At 31.7% G+C, this 14,249-nt stretch overlaps 1 long non-coding RNA gene across 1 annotated transcript; it reads right to left on the minus strand.

The window, feature by feature from the left end:
• Positions 1-1,678: 1,678 nt before the first annotated feature.
• Positions 1,679-12,690, minus strand: LOC133653266 (uncharacterized). Its single transcript, XR_009826690.1, has 2 exons — positions 5,840-12,690; positions 1,679-2,746 (listed from the first exon to the last, which is right to left on the minus strand). It is a non-coding gene; the product is annotated as an uncharacterized LOC133653266 (long non-coding RNA).
• Positions 12,691-14,249: the final 1,559 nt, after the last annotated feature.

Genomic DNA, 14,249 nt, shown 5'->3' on the forward strand with positions numbered 1-14,249 from the left:
AGTAACTTTAGACTTTTGATAATTATGTTACAATTTTAAATTTCCTGCAATTACGTTAGAAATAATCTTATTACATGACATATTTTATATTATTTTTGTTGATTCATTACAGTACAACTGTCAATCTAATAAAAATATATTTTGTATTAATAGTTTTACAATCGTTAATGTATTTTATGTCTCCAAAATTAAGTATTCTTAGGTCATAATATTTATAATAATATTAATATATTTAATATTAAAATTCCATAGGCATTCTTGCCCTAATATTTGTTCTGCACTTTATTTTTTTTCCATTAATATTGAAAAAAATAATAATCCAGCCCCAAAATAAATGTAAATAATCGATTTTGTGTGAGGGCCACATTTATGTTGCTACTTGTGTAATCATTGTATTATTTTTAATGACAGTAATTTTAGACTTTTGATAATTATGTTACAATTTTAAATTTCCTGCAATTACGCCAGAAATAATCTTATTACATAACATATTTTGTATCATTTTGTTAATTTATTACAGTACAACTGTCAATCTAATACAAATATATTTTGTATTAATAGTTTAACAATCGTTAATGTATTTTATGTCTCCAAAATTAAGTATTCTTAGGTAATAATATTTATAATAATATTAGTATATTTAATATTAAAATTCCATAGGCATTCTTGCCCTAATATTTGTTTTGCACTTTAATTTTTTTCCATTAATAAAAAAAATAAAAAAAAGTTTAGCCCAAAAATGAATGATTTTATGTGAGGGTCACATTTATGTTGTGTAATCATTGTATTATTTTTATTGACAGTAACTTTAGACTTGATAATTATGTTACACTTTTCAATTTCCTGCAATTACGTTTGAAATAATCTCATTACATAACATATTTTATATTATTTCGTTAACTTATTACAGTACGACTGCAATAATAAATATTTAATATTAATAGTTTTACAACCATCATAATGTATTTTATGTTTCCAAAATGAAGTATTGGTAGGTCATAATTTTAATATTAAAATTAAATAGGCATTCTTGCTTTTACATTTGTCGCACTTTCATTTTCTCCATGAATTATAAAGAAAATAAAAAGTTTAACCCAAAAATAAATGTAAAGTATTTTATCTGTGAGCGCCACATTTATGTTGTGTAGTCATTTTATTACTTTTATTTATAGTTAACACTTTTGATATTTTTTTATTTCCTGTATTTACATTAGTAGGAATTTTATTACATATTTTTTTATTATTAGTTTTTATGCCAATCTAATAATACAATAATATTTTGTAATTAAAGTTGTACAATTGATGTTGTAAATTATGTATTATAAAATCAATTAATAACTTTAATAAATATATCCAGGTATGTTTACCCTTTTGTTTTCTCCGATAATATTGAAAGCAATTTTTTGGGACTAAAGTTTTGTCAATACATGTATTTAAATGAATATAAGCGTCACAATTAGTGTATATTAATAATTATATTCAATAAGAGTTCCTGCCTTTTTATTTGGTGCACACTTTTGATTTCTCCAATAACATTGAAATAATTTTTTCTTGTGTTTGTCAAAAGAAATGCATATTTAAATAGGTGTAATTTTATTAATAATAATTATATTCAACTTAAAGAGTAAAACAGATTAGAAGTTTTAGGAGGGGGGGGGGGGGAAAGCACATAAAAAAATATGTTTCCAAAAGGTTTTTTTTATTTTAATCAGGAGGAAAAGACAACAATAAAAACAACAACAACAACAACATAAAATGTACAAAATAGAACATCTTTCTATACAAATGGTAGGAAAGAGGATGCAAAAGAAGACAGGAAAAGGTCACTAGCATGAAATCAGTACAGCGTGACTGTAAGTCCAGTTATAGTTGCTTAAGACAAGAGATGCCAATACAAAGTCTGTATTTTGGTCTTTGGAGCGTCTATTTATTTATTTATTTATTTATGTACACAAGGTGTGTCCTAACACACTCATGACATCGTCCAAAAAGAGGCAACAGTTACGAGTCAATAAGACAATCAGCGAAAACACACAACTACATAGATGGTGCACACACACACACACACACACACACACACACACACACACACACACACACACACACACACACACACACACACACACACACACACACACACACACACACACACACACACACACACACACACACACACACACACACACACGCTACCTTCATGAACACGCTGGTTTAAATGCGGTCTTGCTATTAAAAAAAAAGAAGAAAAGTAAGTTGCTTCCTTCTATTGGTGGACAAGTGAGACAATTCACACGTTCACGCACACGTTTGCAACTGTTGTGAGTCTGGGTGAAGAAGTGAAGCGACGCGAGGTGACACACATCCCTACTCAACTCTGAAAAAGGACAATTGTGTTGGTTGACTAAAGGTCAGGGGTCAGGGGTCAGGGGCGAGACGTTGTTGTTGACCACAAAGTCAACAGGAAGTTTTGGGACAAGTGGCTTCGTGTGGAAATGACAAAATAAAAGCCAAACAAGCCCGAATTTAGTAGGAAATTGCACAAAAAGATGAGCTCCTTATTTGTAATTTAATGATAATATCATTGATAAAGCTGAGTGAATTTATATTTTTCAATATTTTATTTCATTATTTTTAAAATATATTTTTACCTCCATGGAATATTTTTTATACTTTGATTTTACAGTTCTTCATTTTAAGATATTTTTTGAATTTATATTTTTCATTATTTCATTTAATATATTTTTACCTTAATAGAATATTTTTTATGCTTTGATTTTACAGTTTTTCTTCTTAATTTTAAGATAATTTGTAAATAGTCAAAACAATTTCATGACAGAAAGTTCTTGAATAGTAACGATAGAGCATGACATGCTGCTGTCATTGATGAAGCTGGGTGAATTTATATCTTACATAATTGTATTTTATTTCATTATTTTTTAAATATATTTTCACCTCTATAGAATATTTTTAATACTTTGATTTTACAGTTCTTCATTTTAAGATAATTTTTATATAGTCAATTTTTTTTATGACAGAAAGTTCTTGAATAGTAACGATAGAGCGTGACATGCTGCTGTCATTGATGAAGCTGGATGAGTTTTTATTTTTCATTATTCAATTTAATATATTTTTACCTTAATAGAATATTTTTCATACTTTGATTTTACAGTTTTTCTCTGTAATTTTAAGAAACTTTTTTTTATGGTCTTAATTTTTTTTTGGGACAGAAAAATCTTGAATAGTAACGATAGAGCGTGACATGCTGCTGTCATTGATGAAGCTGGATGAATTTATATTTTTCATTATTTCATTTAATATATTTTTACCTTAATAGAATATTTTTTATACTTTGATTTTACAGTTTTTCTCTGTAATTTTAAGATATTTTTTTTATAGTATTTAATTTTTTTTAGGACAGAAAAATCTGGAATAGTAACGATAGAGCGTGACATGCGGCTGTCATTGATGAAGCTGGGTGAATTTATATCTTACATAATTGTATTTTATTTCATTATTTTTTAAATATATTTTCACCTCTATAGAATATGTTTTATACTTTAATTTTACAGTTCTTAATTTTAAGATAATTTTTATATAGTCAATTTTTTTTCTGACAGAAAGTTCTTGAATAGTAACGATAGAGCGTGACATGCTGCTGTCATTGATGAAGCTGGATGAATTTATATTTTTCATTATTTCATTTAACATATTTTTACCTTAATAGAATATTTTTTATACTTTGATTTTACAGTTTTTCTCTGTAATTTTAAGATACTTTTTTTTATAGTATTTAATTTTTTTTAGGACAGAAAAATCTTGAATAGTAACGATAGAGCATGACATGCTGCCGTCATTGATGAAGGTGGGTGAATTTATATTTTACATAATTGTATTTTATTTCATTATTTTTTAAATATATTTTTACCTCTATAGAATATTTTTTATACTTTAATTTTACAGTTCTTAATTTTAAGATAATTTTTATATAGTCAATTTTTTTTGTGACAGAAAGTTCTTGAATAGTAACGATAGAGCGTGACATGCTGCTGTCATTGATGAAGCTGGATGAATTTATATTTTTCATTATTTAATTTAACATATTTTTACCTTAATAAAATATTTTTTATACTTTGATTTTACAGTTTTTCTCTGTAATTTTAAGATACTTTTTTTTATGGTCTTAATTTTTTTTTGGGACAGAAAAATCTTGAATAGTAACGATAGAGCGTGACATGCTGCTGTCATTGAGGAAGCTGGGTGAATTTATATTTTTCAATATTTAATTTCATTGTTTTTTAAATATATTTTTACTTCTAGAGAATATTTTTTATACTTTGATTTTACAGTTTTTCTTCTTAATTTTAAGATAATTTTTATATAGTAAAAATTTTTTTCTGACAGAAAGTTCTTGAATAGTAACGATAGAGCGTGACATGCTGCTGTCATTGATGAAGCTGGATGAATTTATATTTTTCATTATTTAATTTCATATATTTTTACCTTAACAGAATATTTTTTAATACTTTGATTTTACAGTTTTTCTTCTAAATTTTAAGATAATTTTTAAATAGTAAACATTTTTTTATGACAGAAAATTCTTGAATAGTAACGATAGAGCGTGACATGCTGCTGTCATTGATGAAGCTGGATGAATTTACATTTTTCATTATTTAATTTAATATATTATTACCTTAATATTATATTTTTTATACTTTGATTTTACAGTTTTTCTCTGTAATTTTAAGATACTTTTTTTAGGACAGAAAAATCTGCCATAGTAACGATAGAGCATGACATGCTGCTGTCATTGATAAAGCTGGGTGAATTTATATTTTACAAAATTGTATTTTATTTCATTATTTTTTAAATATATTTTTACCTCTATAGAATATTTTTTAATACTTTGATTTTACAGTTTTTCTTTTGAATTTTAAGATCATTTTTATATAGTCACATTTTTTTTATGACAGAAAGTTCTTGACTAGTAACGATAGAGCGTGACATGCTGCTGTCATTGATGAACCTGGATGAATTTATATTTTTCACTATTTAATTTCATATATTTTTACCTTAACAGAATATTTTTTAATACTTTGATTTTACAGTTTTTCTTCTTAATTTTAAGATAATTTTTATATAGTCAATTTTTTTTGTGACAGAAAGTTCTTGAATAGTAACGATAGAGCGTGACATGCTGCTGTCATTGATGAAGCTGGATGAATTTATATTTTTCATTATTTAATTTAACATATTTTTACCTTAATAGAATATTTTTTATACTTTGATTTTACAGTTTTTCTCTGTAATTTTAAGATACTTTTTTTTATAGTCTTATTTTTTTTTATGACAGAAAGTTCTTGAATAGTAACAATAGAGCATGACATGCTGCTGTCATTGATGAAGCTGGATGAATTTATATTTTTCAATATTTCATTTCATTTTTTAAAAATATATTTTTACTTCTATAGAATATTTTTTATACTTTGATTTTACAGTTTTTCTTTTTAATATTAAGATAATTTTTATATAGTCAAAATTTTTTTATGACAGAAAGTTCTTGAATAGTAACGATAGAGCGTGACATGCTGCTGTCATTGATGAAGCTGGGTGTATTTATATTTTTCATTATTTCATTTAACATATTTTTACCTTAATAGAATATTTTTTATACCTTGATTTTACAGTTTTTCTCTGTAATTTTAAGATACTTATTTTATAGTCTTAATTTTTTTTAGGACATAAAAATCTGGAATAGTAACGATAGAGCATGACATGCTGCTGTCATTGATGAAGCTAGATGAATTTATATTTTTCATTATTTCATTCAACATATTTTTACCTTAATAGAATATTTTTTATACTTTGATTTTACAGTTTTTCTCTGTAATTTTAAGATACTTATTTTATAGTCTTAATTTTTTTTAGGACATAAAAATCTGGAATAGTAATGATAGAGCATGACATGCTGCTGTCATTGATGAAGCTAGATGAATTTATATTTTTTCAATATTTCATTTCATTTAATTATTTTTTAAATATATTTTTACCTCTATAGAATATTTTTTATACTTTAATTTTACAGTTTTTCTTTTTAATTTTAAGATCATTTTTATATAGTCAATTTTTTTTAATGACAGAAAGTTCTTGACTAGTAACGATAGAGCGTGACATGCTGCTGTCATTGATGAAGCTGGATGTATTTATATTTTTCATTATTTAATTTCATATATTTTTACCTTAACAGAATATTTTTTAATACTTTGATTTTACAGTTTTTCCTCTAAATTTTAAGATAATTTTTATATAGTAAACATTTTTTTATGACAGAAAATTCTTGAATAGTAACGATAGAGCGTGACATGCTGCTGTCATTGATGAAGCTGGGTGAATTTATATTTTTCATTATTTAATTTAATATATTATTACCTTAATAGAATATTTTTTATACTTTGATTTCACAGTTTTTCTCTGTAATTTTAAGATACTTTTTTTTATGACATAAAAATCTGCAATAGTAACGATAGAGCATGACATGCTGCTGTCATTGATAAAGCTGGGTGAACTTATATTTGACATAATTGTATTTTATTTCATTATTTTCTTAAATATATTTTACCCCGACAGAATATTTTTTACACTTTGATTTAACATTTTTTTATTACCATATATATATATTTTTTTACGATAGAAAACAACTGCTGCGCCACAACGATAGTGCATGACATGCTGCTGCCATTGATGAATCACAACAGCAACACGGAAAACACGAAATTAATGTTTTTAGGCTATTTTCAACAACAGTTGTTTTATTTTCTTTTAAAAACGACACGGTTTAAGTAACGATCAAACATGATATGCTGCTGGGATTGATAAACAACAACATGTTAAAGAAGAATATAGAACTATTGGACCGTATTTAGTAATGACAGAGCATGATATCCTGCTGTGGCAGCATAAATACTGTACATGGGTACGTTGATGGCGTCTGGATAGTAACGATGAAGCATGACACGCCGATAAATCACAACAGCAACAAAAGTGCGTTGATGGCGTCGGCATGGTGACGACTGAGCATGACATGCTGCCGGGTTTGATAAACAACAACAAAGTCATGAGGATATATGAATATTTGATGTAGTAGTGAGGTAATGACAGAGCATGATATGCTGTTGTGCCATCATAAAAAATAATAATTATCAAGCTTGTTTTTACTTTCTATATTCACTTCATGACGCAACTAAAATGATGCTTTAAGGATGAGGAATGAATATTTGCTGGTGTAATGACAAAGCATGATATGCTGCTATGCAATCTTTGAAAAAATAACAGGTGTGTGATCACTTTCTATATCCAACGCAGGTCACAAGGGAAATAATGTTTATAGGCTATTTTGAATAACAGTCGTTTTATTTTCTTTAAAAACGACAGCGTTTAAGTAACGATCAAACATGATATGCTGCTGGGATTGATAAACAACAACGTGTTAAAAAGGGAGATAGAACTATTTGATCGGAATGGTTTGTATATCCACTTGATGTCGCAACTAAAATGATGCTTTTAGGCCGATAAACGAGAGGAGTGTAATGACAAAGCATGATATGCTGCTGTGCCGTCATCAAAGAATCAACAAGGTCGTGATTACTTTCTATATCCACTTTGTTTTATCTTAAATGATGCTTCAGGTTATTTTTAAGAATAATGAACGACAACACCGCAGCATTAATGAGGATAGTACGGACTGCCGTGTCATCGTTTCCAGGACAAAGCTACGAACTGTGGGCTTTCTGCTCCGCCGCTCCCAGTCTGTGGAACGCTCTCCCTGACCACCTGAGGGCACCACAGACTGTGGATGCTATTAAAAAAGGCTTAAAAACCCTTTTTAAAGAAATTTTTTTTTTTTTTATAGATATATGTATACTAGTTCTAGCTATTAGGCTGTTCTAGTTTTTATTTTTTTATTACCTTTTTATTATTATTATTTTTTTCAATACACTGTAGCACTTTGAGGTTGTTTGCTCAATGTAAAGTTTTTTTTTATAGGGATGTCCGATAATATCGGCCTGCCGATATTATCGGCCGATAAATGCGTTAAAATGTAATATCGGAAATTATCGGTATCGGTTTTTTTTAGTATCTGTATCGTTTTTTTTTGTTTTTTTTTAATTAAATCAACATAAAAAACACGAGATACACTTACAATTAGTGCACCAACCCAAAAAACCTCCCTCCCCCCATTTCGTTCTGTTATCAATATTCTGGTTCCTACATTATATATCAATATATATCAATACAGTCTGCAAGGGATACAGTCCGTAAGCACACATGATTGTGCGTGCTGCTGCTCCACTAATAGTACTAACCTTTAACAGTTCATTTTACTCATTTTCATTCATTACTAGTTTCTATGTAACTGTTTTTATATTGTTTTACTTTCTTTTTTATTCAAGAAAATGTTTTTAATTTAGTTATCTTATTTTATTATTATTTTTTAAAAAGTACCTTATCTTCACCATACCTGGTTGTCCAAATTAGGCATAATAATGTGTTAATTCCACGACTGCATATATCGGTTGATATCGGTATCGGTAATTAAAGAGTTGGACAATATCTGAATATCGGATATCGGCAAAAAGCCATTATCGGACATCCCTAGTTTTTTACAAATAAAATCTATTATTATTATTATCATTTATATTTGAACTGCATTTTACGTTGTTGATTGTTATCAGTGTCCATTAAAAAGACAAATAAAGCCCAAAATACTCACATATTTTTGTGCAAACTCCTACTAAATGTGTGTGAGTGCAGTTTTGAAGTACTTATGGAGACAAACTCTTTTAAAAGACAACAAGCTAGTTTCTTCAGTTAAGACCCAAATAATGTCAACACAACAGCAAAATACACTCAAGTCTCAGAACAGACGCGTATGTTCCAGAATGATTCTGTTGAGGCAAAATGGCGTGCAGTACTCGGCTGCAACCTGCAGAGGCGCTGTTGGTTCCCTCCGTTAACACGACGCTCGCTTGGAAACAGGAGTGCAGCACATGGCGAGAGAGAGAGAGCGCATCGCTAACGAGATTTTTTTTGGACACTTTTGTTGAATTCCCATCCTGAGTACCGTACATTCCGGACTATAAGCCTTTTCCTACGCTTTACACCCTGCGGTTCCTAAAACGAGTGTTTCTAATTTATGGATTTTTCCTTCGGCCACAATGCAAATAATAATAATAAAAAAACTGGCTCACTGTTCATTTTAGAATTGATTTTAAAATCTTGCTGTTTGCTTTTAAAGCCGTGCACGGACTGGCACCTCATTATATCTCAGACCTCATCCAAATGTACACTTGGGACCGAGATCCAGCTCCAGCTCGTGGTGCCCAAGGCCAGACTTAAAACCAGGGGAGACCGGGCTAAGCTCTGGAACATTCTGCCCCTCCATGTTCCAACTGCTCCCACAGTGGACTCTCTTAAGTCTCGTCTTAAGACCCACTTTTATTCTCTGGCTTTTAACACTACGTGACTTGTGTGGTTAAATGTTGATTTCTATTTATTGTTTTAATTGGTTTTACCCATTAAAATCGTTTTTAATCATATTTATTTTTATATTGGTTTTATATTTATTTATTTTTTGTTTTTATTCAGTCATTGGTGGAGCTAAGGATAATATTTGAATATTGTTTTTAATATTGTTCATTCTGTTTAGACTGAGCTTTCAACCGGAAGTACAAGTGCCGTTCGTTTATTTTTTTTTCATTCATCGCCACGGGCGACGTTTGTAAGTTTTACAATATAACTACAACAATCCTCACGTACTCAACCGTCCCATGTGCGTAAAAGTGTTTTCATTCATATGTGTCAATGGCATTAGCTAGTATGCTAACATGTTTACAAGTGTCCTTTGTTAGTATTAACTAACGCCGGCATTCTTTTTGTGTTGTTACGGTTTTGTAGATTCACCAAAAGTGAATACCACTGACAACGTCTTGCTGTGTAAATACCTCAACTCACATTGTACTTATAGTCCGGTGCGGCTGCGCTGCAAAAAGTCAGTGTTCAAAAACAAGAACAAAAAAATACAAAAATGAGGGGTATTTTATTTGAACTAAGCAAAATTATCTGCCAATAGAAGAAGAACATTTGGCCTGTTGATTTTTGCAGAAGGATGTCAATCTATGAAATGTAGGTCTACGTGAGACCTACGTAGAGGTTTTTGTTTCATGTCTCTAAGACGTTCCTACCGGAAGTTACAAGCAGTTTTGTCTGTGTTTTCCTCTGAGAAGCAGTTTTGTCTCTGTTTTATTCAAAAATTGCGCTAGAGCGCAATTTTGAGTTTTGGGGTTCGGGTTTTTTTTAGATCGCAATTTCCACCAGTCCCGATGTGTGTGAGAAGTTTGGTGAGTTTTGAAGTATTTTAAGAGGGTCAAATTAGAGGTCAAAGAGGAAAAAATGAGTGTTTTTAGTACATTTTTGTCTTAAATGGGAAATTGCCAACTTCCTGTTGGTTTTTGCCCGAGGATGTGTCATTATGAATTGTAGGTCTAAGTGAGACCTACATACAGGTTTTTGTTTCATGTCTCTACGACCTTCCTAGTGGGAGTTACAGGCAGTTTGTTTTTGTTTTTTCCTAGGGGGCGCTGGAGTGCAATTTTGAGTTTTGGGGTTTGGTTTTTTGATTTTATGGAAATTTTCGCAGGTCCTGATGTGTGTGTCACATTTGGTGAGTTTTGAAGCATGTTAAGTGGGTCAAAATAGCGTTTTTTGTGGCGGCGGAATAATAATAATAAACATTACAAATTCAATAGGTTCCTTTGTAACCTGTACAAAGGACTCCCATACAGGGTACAGGCGGACCCTAATAATAAAGCCTTACAATTTCAATAGTGTCCTTTGTCCCTGTATAAAGGACTCCCTGTGGGAGTCCTTTGTACAGGGTACGTGCGGACCCTAATTAAAGCGGCAAGCAGCGATGGACGGCACCGACTTTGAGGGCTCATAAAATCCAAACCGGAGCAGTAATTAAAACGCTTTCATCAAATTTTAATCATAAGGGTTGAATCTCCCTCCTGTGCTAGTTTGAAGCCGACACGACAAACGCGCTCAGAGGATAAAATGTTTAAAAAAAGGTGACTTTTTTTACTCAACTTTTGTTTTGAAGGGGGAATTGCAAACTTCCTGTTGATTTTTGCTTGGGGTTGTCAGCGTATGAAATCTAGGTCTAAGTGAGACCTACATAGAGGGGACGGCGTGGCGAAGTTGGTAGAGTGGCCGTGCCAGCAATCGGAGCGACGGACGGGACCGACTTTGAGGGCTCATAATATCCAAACCGGAGCAGTAATCAAAACTCTTTCATCAACTTTTAATCAGAAGGGTTCAATCTCTCTCCTGTGCTAGTTTAAAGCCCACACGACAAACGCGCTCAGAGGAGATAATGTTTGAAAATAGGTGACTGTTTTTACTCAACCTCTGTTTTGAAGGGGGAATTGCAAACTTCCTGTTGATTTTCGCTGGGGGTTGTCAGTGTATGAAATCTAGATCCAAGTGAGACCTACGTAGAGGTTTTTGTTTCATGTCTCTACGACATTCCTACTGGGAGTTTGTCTGTGTTTTCTTCCTAGGGGGCGCTAGAGCGCAATTTTGAGTTTTTTTTTTTTTTTTTTTTATTAGATCGCAATTTTCGCCAGTCCTGATGTGTGTGTCCAGTTTGGTGAGTTTTGAAGCATGTTAAGGGGGTCAAATTACAGTTTAAAGAGGTGGCGGTATAATAATAAAACGCTAGAAATACAATAGGGTACTCGGTCCCTAATTAGCTAACTTCAATGAACCCAAAAATAGCTTAAAATAAGTATATTCTCGCTAATAACAAGTGCGCTTTTCTTGGTATAAAAAAAGAGACCTTTTTGCTCAATATGTTGTAAAATATTCTTAAATGAAGTAAATGCTAGTGCCATTATCTTGACATAATGATATTACATTTCTTGAAACCAGCAAACTTATACTAAAAACTAATTTATTGTTCTTAATGGAAAGGCAACAAGGCAAGCGCTTGTTACTCTCGGGGTCTCCTAGCCGCTCAGGCAAATCATATTGTCTAAACATGCATTTTTCCATGGATAACATGACATCATCACGCCAAGTGCGTGCTCTTTTTAGTCAATTAGTGCGCATATATACAAAAACAAAACATTTTAATTGTAATTTTGAAGTATTCATCTGAATGTGCATGAACTATTTCTGTTCATATTTGTTTGAAATGTCAAATGTTGAAATATTAACTGTCAGTTTACTGTACTGTGCCAACTGTACTACTATATGAGTACATAATTAGGGTTCGCATGTACCTGTATAAAGGACTCCCTGTTATACAGGTACAAAGGAACCTATTGGAATTGTAAGGTTGATTATTATTTCGCAGCTTTGCGCACTACTTTGCCCCCCTTAACATGCTTCAAAACTCACCAAATTTTATACAAACATAGAAAAACTGGGACAGCACACTTTAGTAAAAAAAAAAAAAATCAAACTTGCGCTCTAGCGCCCCCTAGGAAAAAAACAAAAACAAACTGCCTGTAACTCCCACTAGGAAGGTCGTAGAGACATGAAACAAAAACCTGTATGTAGGTCTCACTTAGACCTACAATTCATAATTTCACATCCTCGGGCAAAAACCAACAGGAAGTTGGCAATTTCCCCTTCAACACAAAAAATGACTAAAAACACTCATTTTTGCCTCTTTGAGCTGTAATTTGACCCCTTTAAAATACTTCAAAACTCACCAAACTTTTTACACACATCGTGACTGGTGGAAATTGCGATGTAAAAAAAACCGAACCCCGAAACTCAAAATTGCGCAATTTTTGAATAAAACAGAGACAAAACTGCTTCTCAGAGGAAAACACAGACAAAACGGCTTGTAACTTCAGGTAGGAACGTTTTAGAGACATGAAACAAAAACATCTACGTAGGTCTCACTTAGACCTACATTTCATATATTGACATCCTTCAGCAAAAATCAACAGGAAGTTTGATATACCCCACTTCAAAACAATTTTTTTTTTAAAAAGCGGTCACCAAACATCAAACATTATCTCCTCTGAACGTGTTTGTCGTTTTGGCTTCAAACTGCTACAGGAGAGAGATTGAACCCTTCTGATTAAAAGTTGGCGAAAGCGTTTTAATAAGTGCTACGGTTTTGATTTTACGAGCCTTCAAAGAAAAGAACCACTGGGAAAAAAACACAGACACAACTTCCTCTAACTCCCAGTACGAATATCGTAGAGACATGCAACAAAAACCTCTATGTAGGTCTCACTCAGGACTACCATTGGACAAAAGTATTGGGACACCTAGGACTAGCACCAGACAAAATGCGGACCCGACCAACGCTGCTTGCAGCTTTAATTTCTATTGTTTCATTGAAAATAACACAGCAAAGTCCATTTGGCTGTCATCTGTTTTAATTATGAGACACAATTGTGCCAAAGTCAGGATTTTTTTTCTTTTCATGCTTGAAATAAGAAATGATGACTTTAAAAAAAGTAGTTTTCTACTTGTGAGTGTTGATGACACAGCTTTGCAATACTTGATATTCTAGTTTCAAGCATGTTTTACTCGATATAGCTCATCAAATCTCATCAAACAAGCTGTAATATCTTACTGACATCATTTAGGAGCAAAACAAGTAAAACACTCTAACATCAAATCTGCTTAGTGGGAAGAATGATCTTATCAGACAGAAAATAATCAATAATCAGCCTTATTTGAGATGTTTCATCTTACTTAGATTTCACTTTTGTGAAAATATGAGTTTTCTTCTCAAATTGAGTGGGCGTGGCTTATTTCGGGGAACATACGGTCTCTCAGGAGGACATTGTCCACTCAAGCCTTATAACGGCAACACGCGGGCTCTCGCTTGTGCGATGTGTTGAAGTGCGATCACAAACATCATTACTACGTATCACAATGGTCCGCTATGGAATGAACATCTATTTTTTTTTAAAAAGACAATACCAGTGGTACATAAGCGACGCATTAAGTCACGGTAAGCGCAATTCCACAGTACGTAACAACTCGGAGTGCGTAAAAAGACGTCGCCATGACGACTCTTTAAAGAGAGGAGGAGCTTTGGAAATCTCTTACACTTCACAGTGAGGAATGAACAGTGCAATCAAGCATGGAAGTATTGCGGGCAAACCACAGTTATCATTGTCTCGTAGTGGTTCAAATACATGGAGGACATTAAATGTGCTGTG

Source organism: Entelurus aequoreus, linkage group LG07 (genome assembly GCF_033978785.1).
Source record: "Entelurus aequoreus isolate RoL-2023_Sb linkage group LG07, RoL_Eaeq_v1.1, whole genome shotgun sequence".
NCBI classification, from domain to species: Eukaryota; Metazoa; Chordata; class Actinopteri; order Syngnathiformes; family Syngnathidae; genus Entelurus; species Entelurus aequoreus.